This window comes from Canis lupus, chromosome 9 (genome assembly GCF_011100685.1).
Source record: "Canis lupus familiaris isolate Mischka breed German Shepherd chromosome 9, alternate assembly UU_Cfam_GSD_1.0, whole genome shotgun sequence".
NCBI lineage: Eukaryota > Metazoa > Chordata > Mammalia > Carnivora > Canidae > Canis > Canis lupus.
Window position 1 is genome coordinate 25,421,744 of NC_049230.1, and position 22,820 is coordinate 25,444,563.

Below are 22,820 nucleotides of genomic sequence, written 5' to 3' on the forward strand. Positions count from 1 at the left end.
AACAACCACATAAGAAAATATTAAAACATTTTTATGTTCACTTCAGGAAATTCTAAAATTTAAAACCACTCCAACTTAAAATATGACCACTTCAAAGAATAAGGGATAATCTCAAAGTTAAGACCAAAACAGCTTTTGATACAAACCACTGCATGTTACAGAAACAGTAACCTAGTTTCATTTTGAGTGTAGTGTTTGTTGCCCTCAAGGGACCTACAACTTTCGAGCAAGGTTTTTTCATTAAATGCCAGATAACAGGTAAAGTATGGGGGGGGGGGGGTGGATTTCAATACATCTTCATGCTACAACTCATCTTAACTCTTCAGGTTAGGGAAGAAAGACCCAATTCCTCATGAACACACACACATCCACTTCACACTGACAAACCTCTGTTAGTTACTGGTGACAAAACACTGAAACTTTAATTCTAGGCTAACCTAACCTATAAAACATGTAGCGATTTAACAATCTGCTTCTAAGGAGAAAAACCCCAAAATACAAAACCCCTCAGCATTACACAAAATTATTCTTGGCTATTTGCTTCCTGGCCCAACAACTGTTCAGTAATAACCTGGGCAGGAAAAGCTGTGAAAGATGTTCAAATACAAAAGGTATTTTTCCACATAGAAATCTTAATTACCTTTCCCCAAAATACAATTCTCTGTATTGAACTGTGAACAACTGTACATGTTTCACTAGGACAAAAATCCCAAACATCCAGGTTTCTGAATGAATAACCTGTTTTAAGACACTATCTGCTCATAAACTCCAGAGAAGTTACTTTTAGGGTATGAAAAATTAATTAGTAACAATACACACTTTAGAGATTTATATTTTAACTGCACTGGAATGTCTAAAAAAAATGAGCCTATGAACAGCAAAGGCACGGAGCTCAAGAGGAAGTGAACAGACTCCTGGCTTGCAGACAAATGAGTAGGTGGGTGGAGGAAACATTTATGTGGGGAAGATGATTTTTATATAATGTTTCTTAATCTAAAGAAAACCACAGCTCTTCACAATATATGTACTATAAATAGATGTAATAAAAACTCTGAATAAATATTTACTTGCATGCTTGTTTTGTTTTTTAAATAACTTTTGTCATTACTCAAATCCGATGAGTGGTCAAAATGACCAAGCATGTTGCCCAGAGGCTTGAGGACGTATGACTAAATTTAATTCCCCTTCATCTATTTATGTTGAAGAAAAGATTTTAGTCAGTAATGTGGACTCTGACTCCACATATACTTCCTTTACCACAATCAAAGAATTTTCACAGTAATTCACATCAATGCAAATTTTCTATCACTACATTTGGCAATATCTTTAAGAAATGTGGCTAGGGTGACCAAAAAATAGTTCTGATCACAGAAACATTGTTCAAGTAATCACTCCCTCCTTCCTCAGCTCCTCCCCACTAAAAAAACCACATTTATCTAAGAGTCACAAAGTTCCTGTCAGATAAGTACTAGTCTCTTTTATAAATGGAGGAAACTAAGGCCCACTGGCTAAAAGGTGAGTCAGAGAGATTCTGAAAGAACAAGAACTAGTTGAATATATAACTGCTCTGCTCTTTTCTCCCTTAAAATCCAAGCAGAAGACACATGACCTTGGGGGGGGGGGGGCAGTGAAAGGGAGAGGTGGTGGGAAGGAGATTATTTAGATTTTCTCATGTTTTTATAATGAACATGTATTCTTCCTATAACAAAGCACTTAATAATACTATACTAAAAAAAATGAATTTATCATACCCATTCAGAACTCAATATACAAGATCATTTAGATGCAAGTGTTAATGAAAGAAAGTTGGGAAAAAAGTGCAATCATAATTTAACTAAGCACAAAAACATTTAAAATCTACACCAAGCTCCCAAATATCAGCAAGCTTTTAGTAATAGTCAACAAATACTTATTGAGTACCAACAATACATGAGATACCATACACATTACTGTGAACATAACAGAACATACCAGTAATCCCTGGTATGGATATTGTCAATTAGTTTATAAGTAAGGTGAGCATATGTTCTACTTTGCTGGGCAAAGTCCTGGTTTATACCTTTTTCTCACAAAGTAATTATTAATAATACCCCTCTCATGTATCCCCCCGTCTGGACAATAAATTATATGGTTATCTATTTATGCAAAAACAAACTACTCTTCCTATATGGTAATATGTTTGTAAAATGTGTATCATTTCAAGGTTTCATCTTTTTTTAAGTTAATTTTATTTCTTTTTATTACACATTAAATTTTCTTAAATTATAAAAAAGTAAGTTATTTTAGACATTCAACTTTCCTATATGTACTTGTTATACAATGAAGTCAAAGATTGGCTTTAATCAAGGAAGAGGAAATCAAAATCTGATTTTATCACATCAAAAAATGTACACAAATAAATCAAATTAATAAAAAATAAAAACTTCATATCTTGTCATAATGGAAAGCAAGGGAGCTATCAAAGACTATGAGGGTGCCTGGGTAGCTCAGTCGGTTGGTTGTCTGACTCTTGATCTCAGCTCAGGCCTTGATCTCAGGGTGGTGAGATCAAGCCCCACACTTAATAATAATAAAAAAATAAAATGCAATTCTGTGACACTGAACATTAAAAAAAGACAAGACTCAGGAGCCAGCCTGATAAGCTCCTAATGGACAAAGATACCACAACTGAGTCATCAACAAGGATTAACAACAGTAGTGGACTAAACACATTGAATATGCTTAAATCCACTGGTCACCTTTACAGGATGCTACGATAATCAATTCATTTGTTTGAAAACTGGTAAGTGAAGGGCAAGAATCAAGTATTTAGTCTGTCATTCCTATCTGATACATACCTTAAAGAAACTAAATACTTGTTGAAGGGAAAATTTTTTAGAAGTATTCCAGCTGGGCAGCCCGGGTGGCTCAGTGGTTTAGCGCTGCCTTCAGCCCAGGGCATGATCCTGGAGTTGCAGGATCGAGTCCCACATCAGGCTCCCTGCATGGAGCCTGCTTCTCTCTCTGCCTGTGTCTCTGCCTCTCTCTCTCCTCTCTGTGTATTCTCATGAATAAATAAATAAAATCCTTTTTTTTTTAAAAAAAAGAAGTATTCCAGCTAATAGTTGAAGAAGAAATTATAGCATTAGATATCATTTTGCAACCCCTAATGAGTTGATATGGGCAAAGATCCTCAATGGCTGATTAACAGTACCAAAAAAGAAACAACCAACACTATGCTTCCTGGCAGATCTGTATGCTAGCACCTATTAAATAGCCTTGCCACAAGAAAAACTGAACTTTAATCTGTCAAGCTTTAGATCTAAAAATCTATTTCTAAAAAATAAAAGGGACTGAGGAACATGTTAAATGACACCACATGGATGCAATCAGCAAAATCCAGACTCTCAGAAACTATACAACAAATGATCTGGATTCTTCAATTAAAACTGCAAGAAAAAAAAAAAAAAAAGAAAAGAAAACAGAGAAGAAAGGAAGGAAGGAAGGAAGGAAGGCCGGCCGGCCAGCTGGCCGGCCTGCTAATCACTCTTCTTTGAACCCTAATTCAACATTCTAGCCTGTGTCTGTTGAAAAAACAGGTTAAAAAAACAATTTTGAGTCAACTGGGAAATATAAACACCAACTGAATACTTACTGAATGTTCAAGGAGGTTTTTTTTGTAATAATGGTACTGCAGTTGTCTTTTAAAGAAAAAAATTCTTATATTTATAAATAATAGGGGCAGCCCCAGTGGCACAGCGGTTTAGCGCCGCCTGCAGCCCAGGGTGTGATCCTGGAGACTCGGGATTGAGTCCCACATCGGGTTCCCTGCATGGAGCCTGCTTCTCACTCTCCCTGTGTTGTGTGTCTCTGCCTCTCTCTCTCTGTGTCTCTATAAATAAATAAATAAAATCTTTAAAAAATATTTATAAATAATAGAATTTTTTAAAAAGTAATCTTTATATCCAACATGGTGCTTGAACTCATAACCTGGAGATTGAGAGTCAGATATTTTACCAAGTGCGCCAGCCCAGTGTCCCTTGAATTACTTCAAAGTTAATTACAGAAGGGAGTATAGTGAAGGTGAATGTATATATATACGTGTGTGTGTGTGTGTGTGTGTGTGTGTATATATATATATATATATATATATATATATATATATATATATGAAACAACATTGATCATGGGAGATGAACATATTAGGTTTATCACACTTTTTTTTTATATTTGAGAATTTCTATAATATAAAAAGGTTCCCCCCCATCCCAAAACAGCACTATCTCCTTTGAAAGACCAAAAACAAGATAATAGGACCTTAACCTGACAATGCGGGAAAAAAACACCAAAATGACTACAATTAAATCTAAATTAAGTTTTTGGTATGACTAAGGAATTATAGAGGAAGTAAAATGTAGTGTGAAAATCCCTTCATATTAGGACTATTGTATATTTTATTGCTGTTTATACAACTTAAACTCATGTTTCTAAAAACTGTAATGCAGGCAATAGGGTAATATTTTTAATTCAATGAAACTTTAATCCCAAATATGCTCACATGTAACGATCAAATATAAAGGAAAAATTAAACATGTTAGAAGTAAAACAATTCACCTAGGAAGGTCACCACTCAGTCAAGGTCAAAATCCATCCTTCTAGACAGTAGCCACCACCATATTTTGCTTTTAATTTTTCAAGGACAGAATAATAAAACCAAATGCAGACCTGGCTTCAGGTAAGGTTGTAGATCTATATTGCTCAAGTGCATAGTCAATGTTTCCGCAGGAACTGGCTTGCAAGCTGACTTATAGGTGTTCTCTAGCTGATACACTATACAGTGGGGTCTGCCACTTTTGTATATACAGGTCCAACTAAGAGACAGCTATGCAAACACAGTGCACACACATTTATAGACATGTAGGTGCGAAGAAACAATCGTTTTAGATGGTTTTCTAAATTTGTCACACTGAGATGACCAGGAGTCTCTTCTTATTCAGTCAGTGTAGTGGTGATGGTGAGCAAAAGCGTTTGAAGTGTTTCACTGCACAAAAGTCAGATGTAAACACAGGTGATAACCACGGTTCTCACTGTTAAATAAAAACCCACCTTCTAAAAAAACAAACAAACAAAACCCACCTTCTTCCCTTCCTGGTTTGCTGCCTCAATCCTAAAACAGCAAATGTCATGTATCCTCAACTCTAAGCCACATATTTTATTGCTTCTAAATTTTTTAAGATTTTATTTATTTATTCATGAGAATACACAGAGAGGAGAGAGAGAGAGGCAGAGACACAGGCAGAGGGAGAAGCTGGCTCCATTCAGAAAGCCAGATGTGGGACTCGATCCCGGGTCTCCAGGATCACACCCTGGGCTGCAGGCGGCACTAAACTGCTGAGCCACCCGGGCTGCCCTATTTTATTGCTTCTAATACAAGAATACTACATATTTTCCTTCAGTTCAAGGATGCTATTAAGTTTTTTTTTTTAAAGATTTATTTATTTATTTGTTCATGATAGACAGAGAGAGGGAGAGGCAGAGACACAGGAGGAAGGAGAAGCAGGCTCCATGCCGGGAGCCCGACATGGGACTCGATCCTGGGACTCCAGGATTGCGCCCTGGGCCAAAGGCAGGCGCCAAACCGCTGAGCCACCCAGGGATCCCCTGATTTTAAGTTTTTATTTCATGGTCAAGTCTGTGGAAGATCCAAATGAATCAGCTATAGTCTCTGAGCTCCAAAAATCCTGCTCATTTTTGGCTGTTCCCTCTACCTTACCCCACTATGTAATGAACCAGCCAGTTCTAGTTTTACAAATTGCCCTGTCCTCCCCGTTCCATTTGCTAACACAACCTCCCAGTTCAGGCCTTAATCATCTAATGCAGAGGTAGCAGTCTCTCTGACTCCCTCTTTTAAGACACTTTACACAGACATCTTCTAAACTACATTTCCCTAAAGAATTTGATCATATAACTGCCCAGCTACAAAGTCTTTATTGGTTTCTAAAGCCTTGGAATGAAATATAACTCCTCAGCAGAGCATTCCAAAAGCCCTCCACCATCTGAGCCCCACTTTTTCAGTCTTAGCTCCCAAAGGCCTCCTCTCCTACCTACCGTCCTTGTGCTATTTCTCAAACACACCTTGATTTTCCCTACCTCTAAACATTTGATTATGTTACTCTTTCCTTCTACCTAAAACATTGCTACTCCCCCATCATTTGATTATAAAATTCTAGCCATCTTCCAAGACCTAGCTCAAATGCACCTTCTCCTTTTTCTTGACATCTTTGTTTCCTAGAATGCTTGAGAGTATTTTTTTCATCTTAAAAAAATATGGCATGTTAATGGAGGAAACGCTCAAAAGAGTTCCACTTATTCTGGGAGGAAAGTGATTCTTAAAAATCCACATATACTTGATGTCGCCAATTCCTTCTTCCTCTTCCATAAACCAAACAATTTCAAGGAATGATTCAAATTAATATCATGAGTTTAGATGTCATGGGTTGTCTCAGGAAAGAATCTTTCCATTACCAAGTGTGGAGTGAAAGATATCCAGGTACTTCCCTATTTATAATGGTATCCTGCCTCAAGGCCAGCACGTTTTTCTCGCATAACACTTAAATTCTCTCAGAGCCAGTCATTACAAGAGTGTGAAACCATCCAGCATATATTAGACTGGTGACTACCACTTGTGATTAACAGACAAGTTAATTTCCCAGTAAACAAAAGGTGGCTATTTCCCATGTGCTCCTGGAGACAGCAACTTGTAACTATATTGCAACGGGTACCACTGTGCAAGAGTTACACTTTTCCATATTATAGATCATGTTTTTATATGGAACACAGAGGGGTGCAGAAAAAATCTTCAAGCATACTCTAAAATGGCCTTGGGGAGAACTGTCTATAAATGTCAAAAGATAACTTTCAGAACTATTACTGTTAAAGATAACTTAAATTTGTCTAAATAGAGATCCAGACACATTATACACGGTGCATACCATGTATCACTAAAATTAATCTATGAATAGATATTCAAGCTCATTTAAGCATAGAGTTTATTTTTTTATTATTTTTTAAGCATAGAGTTTAAAAGCCTGATTTAGGATGTTTCCAAATAGAAAAGGGATATTAGCTGAAAAACTAGTGAAATCTGAATTAACTCTGGAGTTGACAGTAATATACCAATGTTGGTTCTTCAGTTTATGTAAGACTTTAACATGATTATGTAAGAATTTAACAGTAAGGGGAACTGGATAAGGGGTATACAAATACTCCTTCTGCAACTTTTCTGTACCTAAAATTATTCCAAAATTTAAAACTTATTTTAAAAAATTTAAAAAGAGGGTTACTTGGCTGGCTCAGTCAGTGGAGCATGTAACTCTTAACCCTGGGGTTGTGATTTCAAGCCCCACATTGGGGGTAGAGATTATTTAAGAACAAAACCTTTTTCTTTTTTTCAAATGAAATTAATTTATCTTTTTAAGTTTGAATGACATTTATTTTTAAAATATTTTTAAAAAGTTTAAAATGAGAGCTTATTGGGATAATACAAATTGAGTTATAATCACTTTAATTAAAAGATTTTCTTTGAATTAAAAAAGTAGGGAAGCCCCAGTGGCTCAGTGGTTTAGCGCCTGGCCTCGGCCCAGGGCGTAATCCTAGAGACCTGGGATCAAGTCCCAGGTCAGGCTCCCTGTATGGAGCCTGCTTCTCCCTCTGCCTGTGTCTCTTATTATTTATTTATTATTTATTTATTTATTTATTTATTTATTTATTTATTATTCATTCATTCATTCATTCATTCATTCATTCATTCATTAGAGAGAGAGAGAGAGAGAGGCAGAGGGAGAAGCAGGCTCCATCCATCCATCCATTCATTCATTCATTAGAGAGAGAGAGAGAGAGGCAGAGGGAGAAGCAGGCTCCAAGCAGGGAGCCCGACGTGGGACTTGATCCCGGGACTCCAGGATCAAGCCCTGGGCCAAAAGCGGTGCTAAACCGCTGAGGCACCAGGGCTGCCCTCTGCCTGTGTTTCTGCCTCTCTCTCTCTGTCTCTCATGAATAAATAAAATCTTTTTTTTTTTAAAGTAGATTGCTTTATCTGTTTATTTTTCTCCAAAGTGAGATTTTTTAAAAACGGACTTTGTTTTTTTAAGCTTTGATGTTTTAAAACATTCTCGGGGGGTGAGGGGTGGAGGGGGCGTGGATCCCTGGGTGGCTCAGCGGTTTAGCGCCGCCTTCAGCCCAGGGTGTGATCCTGGAGACCCGGGATTGAGTCCCACGTCCAGCTCCCTGCATGGAGCCTGCTTCTCCCTCTGCCTGTGTCTCTGCCTCTCTCTCTGTGTGTATCTCATGAAATAAATAAATAAAATCTTAAAAAAAAAAAAAACATTCTCAGGTTTACTTGGTAAAGACTATCAATTAGCAAATGGGCTGTTTGTTTTTTTTTTTTTTCCAGCAGAAATCCAGGTACAAACATGTGTACATATGTTTCCTGGCTTGAATCCCAAACTGGCTAACACAAAGGTAGCCTGACTGATGTATGAAATTACCTGGCACAGCTAATTACCTAAGAATGGAGTAACCTTCCATAGAGGGGTTCAGTACTATTTTCCTAAGTGTGAAGTATGCATACTTTTGGATACAGCCATCAAAGAATTCACCATTAAAAGATAATGCCACAAGCATAAAAAGATGTGTATACAAGGGCATTCACTGAAGCATTATTTATTATAACAAAAGACTTGAAACACAAGTAATGGTACACACAGACATTGGCATACTACGCAGACATCCAAATTATGATAGACTTTATATTAATTGACACAGAAATATGTCCACATTGAGGAAAAAAAAGACTAAAAAGCAGTATCATGTCATCTGTAAGGACATGGTTTTATATGTCAAACATATCCTTACATATGTCTTTTTATATATGCATATGTCAGGATGAGGTGAGGGTGGGGAAGGAGATACTTTATTTCTTTATAATTTTCTGTAATTCTTAAACAGTTTTAAATAAGCATGTATAATTTTTTAGAAAAATAATAAAGCTTCTCAATGCTATATAGAAGTAATTTGTCTCATATTCAAAAAAGGCATTAAGGGCTAGTTCCTAAATATATAATCTTTAAAAAAAGTGATCCCCCACTCATGACAGGAAGTGGCAAAATATTTGTGATTAAATTTTACAAACTGTAACCCTAGAAAGCTAAGAAATAGTTATATTATAAAAACATTAGACATTAGCCAAAAGATTACAGGTTGTCAATGTTAATGGTAACATTAGCTATGTAATTTTTGCTTATAGATGTGACACACACCATCACAATATTATGTTTAGCTCCAAAAAAACTGTAGTTATAAAATCAAGTAATGTCACCATGGATTCTGTTTATGAATATGTATGTTGCTTACAGTATTTTTACTTTAGCTCAGAATATCAGTCAACAGACTTTTGGTGCACAGGCAAACATAAATCTGTCCTCTTGCCAAGGATCTCTCTTTCCGTATCAATGAATTTGGGAATTCCAGAACTTACAGCACATTCAATACTCCCTATTACATGAGAGACAAGGAAACAAGAGGCTCAGAAAGTTATTTAAAGGACTCCTTTGGGGCGCCTGGGCAGCTCAGTGGTTGAGGGTCTGCCTTCGGCTCAGGGTGTGATCCTGGAGTCCCACGATCAAGTCCCACATAGGGCTCTCCAGGGAGAGCCTGCCTCTCCCTCTGCCTGTGTCTCTGCATCCCTATGTCTCTCATGAATGGATAAATAAAATCTTAAAAAAAAAAATAAAAATAAAGGGCTCCTTTAAGGTCAACAGCTAGTTGGCAGCAGAGCTGGGCCTACCCCCTAGATTCTGGTCATTCAGCTCACAGTGAATTATTTCCATACATCTGTTAGAGCAGCTAAAATAAAAAATATTGACAATATCAGGTGCTGACAAAGATCCAGAACAACTGGAACTTTCACATTTCTGGTGGAGATGCACAAGAGCACACTGGCTCTGGAAGACAGATTGAGATACATACTACATGACACAGCTATCCCATTCTTATTCACTCTAGTGAAATGAAAACTCACATTCACCCCAAGACCTGTCCATGAATGTTTATAGAGGCTTTGTTCATAATCACCAGAAACTGGAAATGATCCAAATGTCCTTCAATAGGTAAATGGAGAAACAAATTGTAATCCATGCACATAATGGAATATTATTTGGCAATAAAAAGGAATTGCTGATACATACAAAAACTAGGATGACTCTCAGAGGCATTATGCAGAAAGAAGTCAGTCTCAAAATCTTACATGTGGTATGATCCTACTTATAAAACATTCTCGGGATGCCTGGGTGGCTCAGTGGTTGAGTGTCTGCCTTCGGCCTAGGGCATGATCCTGGAGTCCCAGGATTGAGTCCCACATTGGGCTCCCTGAGTGGAGCCTGCTTCTCTCTCTGCCTATGTCTCTGCCTCTCTCTGTGTGTGTCTCTCATAAATAAATAAATAAAATCTTAAAAAAAGGAAAAAAAGAACATTCTCATTCTCAGAAGAGAACAGGACAGAGATGAGCAACAGGTCATCGCTTGCCACGGATGCTGCATGGAAGAGTGTATGGAGGCAAGGAGCTGCAGCAGGGAGGTTTTTCAGGTGATGGAACTGTTCTGTATCCTGATTGTGATGGTGGTTACATGAATCTATAACATGTACTGATATTCACAGAACTGTACACACCAAAACGTCAATTTTACTGTGCATTAATTTAAAACTTAAAACAAAGGCTTTACTCAGTCCCTGGCTTCAAAAGTCCAGAAGTACTTACAGATTTTTTAATTCTATTTTTTAAACTTTTAAAATTTTTTTTAAAGATTTATTTACTGGAGAGAGAGTATGTGTGCTTGAGTGAGTGGAGGCAGGGGGAGAGGGAGAGAGAGAGGGAGAGGAATCTTCAAGCAGACTCCCTGTGGAGCCAGAGCCTGACGAGGTGCTCGATCTCACAACCCTGAGATCATGACCTGAGCTGAAACCAAGAGCCAGATGCTTAACTGACTGAGCCAGCCAGGTGTCCCTAAACTTCAGTTTTTAATTAACAAGATAAAATGATTTGTGTCCTTTCTTATAAAATCTCATTATCAAGAAAAGAACATATTTAACTTGGCAAGTTACATAACTTCACTTTGTCTCAATTTCCCTGCTGGTAAAATGGAGTAATAATACACTATCTCAAAGGGTTATACAAGGATTAAACAGTAAATGCTTTGTAAAGTTTGATGAATAACAAAAATACAGACTGTATATGTAACTCTGAAGATAGAAATGAAATACAATGCCAACCAAGTAACTTCTAAGTTTTATCCTTCTGGAAAACCAGGTTCTGATGAGTGCTTTTCAGAGCTGTCCCTGAAATACAGTACAACCCTGGAATTGGATTTTTACACAGAAGTAAACACTCACTACTGAGTCCCTGATAGATTTTTATTCTATAACCATTCTACATAAGCAAATTATTGTCTAAATCAGGGTCAGTGTTAAAGAAGGTCATACTACAGAGTTAAAAAAATCTTTCCCTATATTCATTAATCCCCAGTTCTACCTAACTTAATAAACAGGTAGATAGTGTGTACGTGTGTGTGTATGTCTGTGTGTACTAAGCAATGGTAGGTGTACTCCCTCTTGGAATACCATAGCTTAAAACACTAGGCAAAATGAGGATTCAACCTCAAGGCTTCTAAAGTTCTTTTTTTTTTTCTTTAAGATTTTATTTATTTATCTATAGAGACACACAGAGAGAGAAAGAGGCAGAGGCACAGGCAGAGGGAGAAGCAGGCTCCATGCAGGGAGCCCAACATGGGACTCGATCCAGGGTCCCCAGGATTAAACCCCGGGCTGCAGGCAGCGCTAAACCGCTGCGCCACTGGGGCTGCCCGCTTCTAAAGTTTTCAGTCTTTAAGAATTACCTTTCTAGGGGCACCTGGGTGACTCAGTCAGTTAAGCATCTGCCGTCGGCCAAATCATGATCCCAGGGTCCTGAGATGGAGCCCTGCATCAGGCTCCTTGCTCAGCAGGAGCCTGCTTCTCCCTCTCTCTCTCTCTGCCACTCCCCCTGCTTGTGTTTTCTCTCTGTCAAATAAACAAATAAAATCTTAAAAAAATAAAAAGAATTACCTTTCTACATGGAATAAGATCATAAACACAATGATTTTCTTCATGCCACATTTCTTGGATTTCTACTTCAAACTTATACCTCTAAGCATAGCTTTTAATTTTAGCACTCTCCCAACCCCCATTTATTTAATCCAGTAAGCATTTGCTTAGCATCTACTTTAATACTTTTTGTGATTTTCAAACTGCCTGACCCACCCTAATTTTGAAAAATGAAATGGAATAAAAAAATAACAGACTGCCTCACAAACAGTAAAGGTAAGTACTGTTTCATATAGCTTTTGTTTCAGGTGTGGGGGGGTATGAATGAAAGAGAACATACGTGACCATGTGTGCACTGCTTCTTACTGTGGGTCACAGTCAAAATGCTTTAGAAACAGTCCTATAGGGAATTCAATAAATAGTTCTGGAATGAAAACAACCAATTCTGCAATATTTGGCTTCTGTGGACAAATCTTTTAGTGCTCACTGCACCACCTGATCTTAGAGACAGAAGTCATCTTCAAAGAAAAAGAAAATTTAACTTTACATTTGAGTGGACAAAAAGGTTCAAGAGAGACGAGTAGGCAGAACAAACTGTCTTTTGGATATTGTTTTAATACTTGACAAGGTGGAATAGATGCAGAAGTGTATACATTCTGGGACACCTGGGTGGCTCAGCGGTTGGGCATCTGCCTTCGGCTCAGGGCATGATCCTGGGGTTCCAGGATTGAGTCCCACATCGGGCTCCATGAATGGAACCTGCTTCTCCCTCTGCCTATGCCTCTGCCTCTCTCTGTGTGTCTCTCATGAATGAATAAATAAAATCTTTTAAAAAAGATGTGTATACATTCCTTTTTAAAAATATTTTATTTACTTATTAATTTAATAATTTATTAATTAATTTGAGAGAGTGTGCGTGTGATATGGAAGGAGAGGAAGGGCAGAGGGAGACGGAGAGAAAGACTCTCAAGCAGACTCCCTTGAGCAGGGAGCCTGACATCAGGCCCCTGAGACCATGACCTGAGCCAAAACCAAGTGCTGGACACAACCAACTGAGCCACCCAAGTGCCCCAGAAGTGTATACATTCTTTACCACAACCTGACAGGAAGTAGTAAAGTAAAAAATAAATAAATAAATAAATAGATAGATAAATAAATAAGTAAATAAATAAATAAATAAATAAAGTAGCTATTTGAAAGTAGAAAAATTTTGTACTATGCATGTATATTCCAAATTTAAAACATTGCATCTCTTACCAATATTGTTTAACTTACATTATACAAAATTTAATTTTTTGAAAAGATTTTATTTATTTATTCATGAGAGACACACACAGATAGAGAAGCAGAGACACAGGCAGAGGGACAAACAGGCTCCATGCAGGGAGCCCGATGCAGGACCCTATCCCGGGACTCTAGGATCATGCCCTGGGCCAAAGGCATATGCTCAACCACTGAGCCACCCAGGTGTCCCGCATTATACAAGATTTAAATACATTTTATGTCAAACCACCAAATATTTTTTCTCTTTTTAAAGATTTATTTGAGAGAGAGAGGCAGAGAGTGTGCAAGACAGCGTGCGTGCACAAACAGGGTGGGGAGGCAGAGGGAGAGGAAGAAGCAGGCTCCCCACCCAGCAGGGAGTGATGCCAGGCTCAATCTCAGGACCCTGAGATCATGACCTGAGTGGAAGGCAGACACTTAAGCGACTGAGCTACCCAGGCGCCCCAAATATCTTCTTTTAGAGGAGAACAAGATATACCTTAGGATTATAAAAGTTCAAATATATCTGCTTTTGGAAAAAAAAAAAAAAAGAAGTCTTCATGCTGTGTAACATATAATAAATACTTTTTCTCTTTGAATAATCTTGTAAATAAAAACTATCTTCCAGGGGAACCTGGGTGGCTCAGTTGGTTAAGCATCTGCCTTCAGCTCAGGTCAAGATCCCAGGGTTCTGGGATCAAGCCCCACATTGGGCTTCCTGCCCAACAGAGAGCCTGCTTCTCCCTCTCCCTCTGTTGCTCCCCCTGCTTGTGCTCTCTCTCTGTCAGATAAATAAATAAAATCTTTTTAAAAAACCCAAAAACTGTCTTCCAAAATCATCTGGTTCTACCCTCTAGGAGACTATAAGCAGTCTATTTTTTAAAAAGATAACTAGGAGCACCTGGCTGGCTCAGTCAGTACAGCATGTGACTCTCAGACTTAGGGTCATGAGTTTCAGCCCCACGTTGCTGGTAGAGCTTACTTAACAAAAAAAACAAAAACAAACAAAAATTTTTTTTTTAAAGATGACTTGTAGGGCAGCCCAAGTGGCTCAGTGGTTTAGTGCCGCTTTCAGCCCAGGGTGTGATCCTGGAGACCCTAGATCGAGTCCCACGTCGGGCTCCCGACATGGAGTCTGCTTCTCCCTCTGGCTGTGCCTGTGCCTCTCTCTGTGTGTGTCTCTCATGAAAAAATAAATAAAATCTTTTTTTTTTTTTAAAGATGACTTGTCTGCTAAAGCTTATACTAAAATCAGTTTTCATATTTAAAACCTTATTACAATTTAGACAAGATCCTAGCTTATTTCTTCTCTAGACTAAACTAAATATGACTTTCATGTGTCAAATCTAACAAAGTCAATGCTAAAACTGCTACCTGCCTTGTAGCATCAACTTAGCAAGTTGTTTTATAGCAGTGTTTCTCAATCTCCACACAGCCAACGTTTTAGACCAGATCGTTCTGTGCACTGTAGGATGATCCCACTGGATGCCAGAAGCACACCCCAGATCCCACTGTGTTAATCAAAGATATTGGGATCCCTGGGTGGCGCAGCGGTTTGGCGCCTGCCTTTGGCCCAGGGCGCGATCCTGGAGACCCGGGATCGAATCCCACATCGGGCTCCCGGTGCATGGAGCCTGCTTCTCCCTCTGCCTATGTCTCTGCCTCTCTCTCTCTCACTGTGTGACTATCATAAATAAATAAATAAAATTAAAAAAAACAAAAAACAAAAAAACAAAGATATCTCCAGACATTGCCCAATGTCTCCTGGAGGCAAAATTGCACTTGGTTGAGAATCACTGCTTTTTTTTTTTTAAAGGTTTTATTTATTTATTCATGAGAGAGAGAGAGAGAGAGAGAGAGAGAGGCAGAGACACAGGCAGAGGGAGAAGCAGGCTCCTTGCAGGGAGCCCAACGTGGGACTCGATCCCGGGTCTCCAGAATCACACCCTGGGCTGAAGGCGGCGCTAAACCGCTGAGCCACCCGGGCTGCCCAAGAACCACTGCTTTACAGGTTTATATTTTAATCATTATTTCCATGTTTGGGCAATAAGAGGGAAAAAAATGACAATAGTGCAAGTACAGCAAAAAAAAAAAAAAAAAAAAAAAAAAAAGTGACCAAATGCACTTTTCAATAGAAGTAATGGCGCCCAGCCATGATTACAGAGCCTGGGCTCACAGGAGCACCTTACCTGCCCCAACTCCTCTCGCCCCCGCTGGGCGGCAGACCCAAGGCACTTCACAATATTCCAAATCAGTTAACTATATTTAAGTAAATTTCTCATGTTGCTATTTGTTTAAAACCTTGGGTTCCCAAAAAGTTTAAGTATACCACAGTTATAAAAATATTAAGTAAACATTTTTAATAATTAGCAATTCAGGAAGGATTATCATATCATTATTATGAAATGATGCAATGAAAAGAACCATGTAGCAGTTACAAAGACAAATCTTTCAAAATATGTAGCTATTTTTAATTTTTTTATTTTTAAAATTAAAAAAAATTTATTTATTTGTTCATGAGACACACAAAAGAAAGAGGCAGAGACATAGGCAGAGGCAGAGGGAGACACAAGCAGGCTCCATGCAGGGAGCCCGATGTGGGACTCCATCCCGGCACTCCAGGATCACACCCTGAGCCGAAGGCAGGTGCGCCTAACCCTGAGCCACCCAGGCGTCCCTGTAGCTATTTTTAAAAACATTCTCTGTCATACTTAACCCCTCTCTAAGGATAAAAGTATATAGGGTTTGCTCTCAGATGGACTTGGAAATTCTCTTAGTACTGTAAAAATCCAGGCTAGGTCTTTAAGAATGTACTTCAAAAAAAAATTAAAACTATTTTGCCCCAGCAACTATTTCAATATTTAATTTAAAACAGGACATTAGGGGGATCCCTGAGTGGCTCAGGGGTTGAGCCCCTGCCTTCGGCCCAGGGCGTGATCCTGGAGTTCAGAGACTGAGTCCCACATCAGGCTCCCTACATGGAGTCTGCTTCTCCCTCCGCCTGTGTCTCTGCCTCTCTGCCTCTCTCTCTCTCTGTCTCTCATAAATAAATAAATAAAATTAAAAAACACAGGACATTATAATTTCCCTATGGATTGTTGAGCAATACTTTTTAAACAAAAAAAATATTCGGTGGGTATACATTCACATGGATCAAAAATTTTAAGTACAGAAGAAAACACAGTGAATAGAGCACCATTACCCATGATAGCCCAAACTAGAAATAATCCAAATGCGCAACAATGGTAGAATGGACAAATAAATTATATGTGTACAACAGATTATTATATGAGGGAAAACTAATTATTGTTACACATGAAAATATGAATTGTATAAACTTAATTCTGAGCGAAGGACACCATACACAAATGAGTATATAAAGCATTCCACTTATACACAGCTTAGAAATTTTTCCACAACAGTAGTTTCCTCATTCTTTTTTGCAGCTATAAAATGTATTCTACTGCATGAATGTACCCTAATTTATTTATCCAATTCTATACTGATACACATTTAGGTTTTTTCCAAACTTTTGTTGAGTTTATTTAGATGAATTTGTATGCTTTTTATGCTAGAAAGAAAACTGTAGGGTTCTACAAGGAGGATCTTTCAGGCAAGGTAACTTCAAATCCCAGCTCTAATAGTATATTACATACAGGAAAAGTCTCTGGGCATCTGGGCTACAGACTTTTTTTTTTTAAAGATTTTATTTATTTATTCATGAGAGACACACAAAGAGAGAGGCAGAGACATAGGCAGAGGGAGAAGCAGGCTCCCTGTAGGGAGCCCAATGTGGGACTGCATCCTAGGAGTCCAGGATCACACCCTGAGCCAAAGGTAGATGCTTAACTGCTGAGCCACCCAGGCGTTCCTGGGCCACAATCTTAAGAGGAAATGGGGGAAAAACACAGATTCATCTATGCAATTAAGAGCACACACAGACTCTTCTCATCACCTCAAAAAAAAAAAAAAAAAACCCAAAAACCCAACACTTCACCATATATTTCAATGTTCAAAGGCCACAGACATTACTTAAAATACATTAATATAGTACATTTGAAAGGGTGAAAACAATTCATAAGGACCTAGGGTAAGTCTCATTTTGTAAGCCAGGTAGTGTAATTAAGAAGTTGTAGTCCAGGGATCCCTGGGTGGCGCAGCGGTTTGGCGCCTGCCTTTGGCCCAGGGCGCGATCCTGGAGACCCGGGATCGAATCCCACATCGGGCTCCCGGTGCATGGAGCCTGCTTCTCCCTCTGCCTGTGTCTCTGCCTCTCTCTCTCTCTCTGTGACTATCATGAATAAATAAATAAAATCTTTGAAAAAAAAAAAGTTGTAGTCCATTGAATTTCCAAAACTGAATCAAAATTCCAAAGCTGAAAAGTCTAAATTCCAAAGCAGTTAAAGACTCTATTCTTCACTAGCATTAACGACAAAAGGAATCACCCAACACTGTATATCTTTGTGAAATCCAGTGAAGAGTAAGAACCCTCTGATGCTACATGCCTAGCAAGATCAAGAAATAAGGCCCTACAGCCATACTCTGCATCATTTCTATTTCTGTTCTCTTCCAACAATCCCTTCTCACCACACACTGAGGAGTTTATCAAGAAACTGACAGAAGCAACCAAATCTCTGCTAGGCCATTTGACTCTAGTAAACCAGAACAAATAAGTTAAGAAACAAATAGAACCCTCCTCCCCAGAAAAAGTTTATGTAGCAAAATGTATTATAGTTGAGAAAAAAAATATGTAGCTCAATCATCTAAATTTTATTTGTTTAGTCAGTCTGGGCTCACGCAGCATAAGTGCTCTTATTATTATTATACATGTGGCCGAGATTAATTTTTTTCAAGTGTTCTGCAAAATCTAAGGCAAGTCTAAAACCATTCTTTGCCAATCCCTCTTTATCAGCAATCCAATGCTAGTGACTGATTCCATTGATGGGAAAGCCCCGAGGTGGCTCAACAATAAAAGAAAATAAGGATTAGCAGAGTCCCTTGAGGTAAATCCTAATGCATTACTGATGTGTCTACCTTATCTGAAAAGTCTCTAGGTAACTCTTGTGGGTTCACAGACTTATCACAATGATATCCTACAAAAATGACAGAGTAATTCTACAGGACCCAATAAATTCTATTTTAAAAGCTCTCTGCACTGAATAAAACTGTATACATGGGGATCCCTGGGTGGCGCAGCAGTTTGGCGCCTGCCTTTGGCCCAGGGCGCGATCCTGGAGACCCGGGATCGAATCCCACATCGGGCTCCCGGTGCATGGAGCCTGCTTCTCCCTCTGCCTGTGTCTCTGCCTCTCTCTCTCTCTGTAACTATCATAAATAAATAAAAATTAAAAAAAATTTAAAAAAAACTGTATACATGGCCTTGAATCTACTTTCCAAAAGAATCTCTTAAACTATGCTTTAAAGAGGAAAAAGTCATATTTTACCATAAAATTACTTTTCAGACTAAAAACAAGGCTAGGGATACCACACACAATCTGTAGGTATAGGCCTAAAGTGGAGAGTTGATAAAATTTGACAGGTAAGGAGACTTTTCTTTCCTTCATCCACCAAAGCAAAAATGCCTAAGGCACTCAAACTTATAACCCTAATAACAGTTTATGATCAAAACCTCAGAAGAGCAATGGGAATTCTTTGGGAGAAAATGTTGATAAGTGTTTTTTTTTTTTTTAAATCAAACATAACTGCTATATAAACAAACAGATTAACTAAAATAAGCATCTGATGTCTTCACTGATTCTACCAAGCACTTTATGGCTTGCATTAACCATGAAAATTTACACAAGGCTTTGCACGTGATTCAACTCTGGACACAGAACTCATTGAGATACGTTAATGTCCTAAAACACCCTTTTCACCACACAAGCTCTGAATAGGCTTGAAACAAGCACAGCCTGTGGGTATCACTGCAGAATCTGGAGCTGTTTTACTGTCTCCACCACGTCCAGCCAGCCATAGAGCAACAAATCAAAGTTCCCATAAGCACGCTGCACCTGCAAGACTTAGGTATGCTCCAAGTCAAATATTTGCAATTTTTTCATCCCAAATCTGCACAAATGAAAGTATGCAGATCGCAGCACCAGATCTCTCATTAGCCAAAATGATCTCTATTTCCCACATCAGCCATGTCCTACCATTTATTGAGTCCTTAATATATACATGTGCCAGGAACCATGCTAGCAGCTTGCATATATTATCTCTAATCCCTATAACAAACCCCATTCTACTGTTGAGGTATCTGAGGCCAGAGAGGTCAAGGTGATTTGCCCAATGCTGTAAAGCCAGTAACTGGTGGAGCTGATTCAAATCTTGTTCTGCCTAGCTCCAAAGGCTTCCTGATCCTCCTTCAGCTAAATTCACTGACTGCAACACAGTTTCCTTCTATCAAAGTAAATTCAAGTGCTGTCAGAAATAGGGACAGTAGCTGAGAAGACTATCATACCTAAAGCTGGAGCACAAGATCCAAGAGTTCCCTGCAAGGAAATGCAATCACCTCCTTTAGAGTAACTAGTTCCAAAGGCAATGGTACAAAATATAAGAGAATCCACAGGGGTTTTTATTGTTGTTGTTGGCTGTCTCTTTAACTGACTTTTTACAACAAGGGAAATGAAACTCCAGAGTATATTCACATTTTTGTTGAAATTATCTAAAACCCTGAGTAAAGGGTGACTTTTTTTTTTTAACAGTTCACTTTTACAGTTTACTTCTTCGATAGGCTCCAGACATTCCAAAACAAAATCACATCAGTAGCATTACTAATCAACTTTTTCCCTACAAACTTGAAAAGTATTTTCTTACCACACTACAAGATTACTTCCCATACTTAGAGCAGAAATGGAAACAGCTCTGGGCGTCACGAATCAGATCTTGAGGCCACAGTTGCAGAAAGTAGGTGCTGTTTCCTTGAGTAGGAGCCGCTCTTCTGAAACCTCCTAAGGGAAGGGTGTCTGAAGAAGAGTGTTGAAGAAACTAAAGCAAGCTGTTTGTATTAATGAGTGAGCTGCTGGCACTACTACTCCTGAAGTGTTTCACTGCCATGCAATTGTTTTCCAGCTTCCAAGCTCTGAATCTGGCAGACAGAATGCTGTTCTCACAGCCATACATGTTATATGATCAGCTGCTCTGTGGTGTGTGGGTGTTTAACTAGGTAAGTGACTGGTTACAAGAGGTTCTGCAATATTAAATCAAGGAAGCACACTGTCCCCTGAGATTTTAGTGATCTATCACTATACCACGCTGACAAAGTAACATATTTGCAACTTTGAAATGGTTTGGGTTTAGGATAGGCAAATAATTTCTGACAGTAAAACTTCAGGCATGACATGAACAAAAAATATAACCTGTAATACAAGCCACTTCAAGCATGTTTATTAGATAATAAAAGATGCAATATTTGCAATCTCAGCATGCTTTCAAACTTCATAGGATACACTGCATAATTATCAGAATAAATGCTATTCTTCGTGTGTGTGGAATAGGTTCTACGCAAGATTCCAAGGCTCCCTTGCCTTCCAAAAAGCTGTTAATATCATGAAATCCTTAGCCTCTCAGAACCCCAAAAACGTTAAAAAAAAAAAAAAAAGGTCCCAAAGGATTCCTTAGGTAAAAAGTATTGTCAGAACTGTAAGCTCCTGAAGAGCTGGAGACTATGTTTCTTTAATGTCACTGCCCACCACAACACTATCACAAGCTGGAATAAGTCTCGCTTGATTGAAATATAATCAAACAGCAAAAGCTGGATGCAGAGTGATTTAAACAAGAATAGCTGATATTTATCCTCTGCTTGTTGATGGAATAGTGCAACGTTCATCCCTAGTTCTAGATCCTAAACATGGAGACAGAATTCCCTAACTACAATTAAGATCTTTCCATTAGAACAAAGTTTAAAATGGATAATTCTGATGGCAATGTCATCTTGAATAGAGACATGAAATCATATTTAATAAAGTTGAAAAAATCTGCACAAAGCAGGTGCTCTACTACAGGGATGATAAACCCTTCTTTTAAGAAATCAAATCAACCTCAATCAACACATTATGGATAGGCATCATGAAACAGACCATTGACTTTGCTGTTGAAATTTGCTACATTTAGAATACAGTGCAAGGAACATATATCATCAACTGGTCAAATTCAGACAAATTATTTTGACTCCAGTTTTAACCTTTTCTGAAATTCTCACATACATCTCCTTTTTATAGGAAGACAGGGAATGATACCTTACAAATACCTAACCTGCTGTAATCAAAGAACAAAACACAAGGAACGATACATATAATCTACTTTGTTGCTTACTGCTCAAAGTACTGTAATGCCAATCCTTAAGAAACAAAACTCAAGTTTCCTTTCACTTTTGCATAATATGGATCTCAACCTGATGTCCCAGGACTAGCTTCAAGAGGGGTATAACTGCATACAAAATGATGTGTCCTCACTAAGAGGACCCTAAAGGCTTCCATAATCCCAAAGAAAGGTTAGGAACCACTGAAGGAGACATTTCCAGAATCACTAAAACTCAGAGGTGAACATTTTCAACAAAATTACACTAAAGGTAGTCCCTATCCGAATACATGTGCACAGTCCTGATACGGGCAATCAACCTGCCTGCCAGTCCTAACCATCACAGTGCAGTTGACCACTCTCAAATCAGCCCTACGCGGGAACATCCCCTGCATTCAGCGCACACACACACATGCCAGCCACAGCAGCTCTTCATTCCTTGAGCAGACACATGTTGTCAACAAAGCATGTGCTAGTTGCCATTCCCAGAACAATACAGGCCTGGCCATCTCTAGAAGAAAAAAAAAAAAAAATACACCTTCTTCCCAAAACATTACCCTATTTATTTACTATGTCTTGACGATCGAAGTTAAATATTACAACAAAATAAATGAAATGCCCACACACCATTATGTATCTAATCAACTGAGGAAAAAAAAGCACCACTCAGGTATTACTGAGGGTACACGGGAGATGCAGATCAGGAAAACACTATGATAACGATGCTTGAACATGGGGATAATCAAAGACAGACTCACGCAGGGCCATCCTGAGAACATGGTTATGGAAAGAACCCTTCCCCAAAAGCAAAAGCACATTCCTTTGATTGGCACAAGCCATTCCTGACAATGGATCCGCAATGACAGGGGCTGCTCTGGCAATCAGGAAGTGTGTGTGTGTTGTGGGGGAGGGATGTACTAAATGTGATCAAAGACTGGCCCTCTTCAAAGAAGAGCATATGGGATCTCAAATCGTGCAGACAAGACTTCGAGGATGAGGCAGGGGCATTTATCATTTGTACAGGAGACATCCCTCTACAATGAACATGTTATGTGCAGATGTAACGGGGGTGTCACTACCTTTAGTGTTTCCCATCTAAGAATCTTAAGTAGAGTCTGATTGGAGGGGAGGAGAAGGTGGGGGGT

General features: G+C 38.7%; 1 protein-coding gene across 2 annotated transcripts in view; it reads right to left on the reverse strand.

The window, feature by feature from the left end:
* The window catches only part of ZNF652 (zinc finger protein 652), a 66,147-nt gene that overhangs the window by 42,683 nt on the left and 644 nt on the right, over positions 1-22,820 (reverse strand). The gene's annotated exons all lie outside the window — the stretch shown is intronic.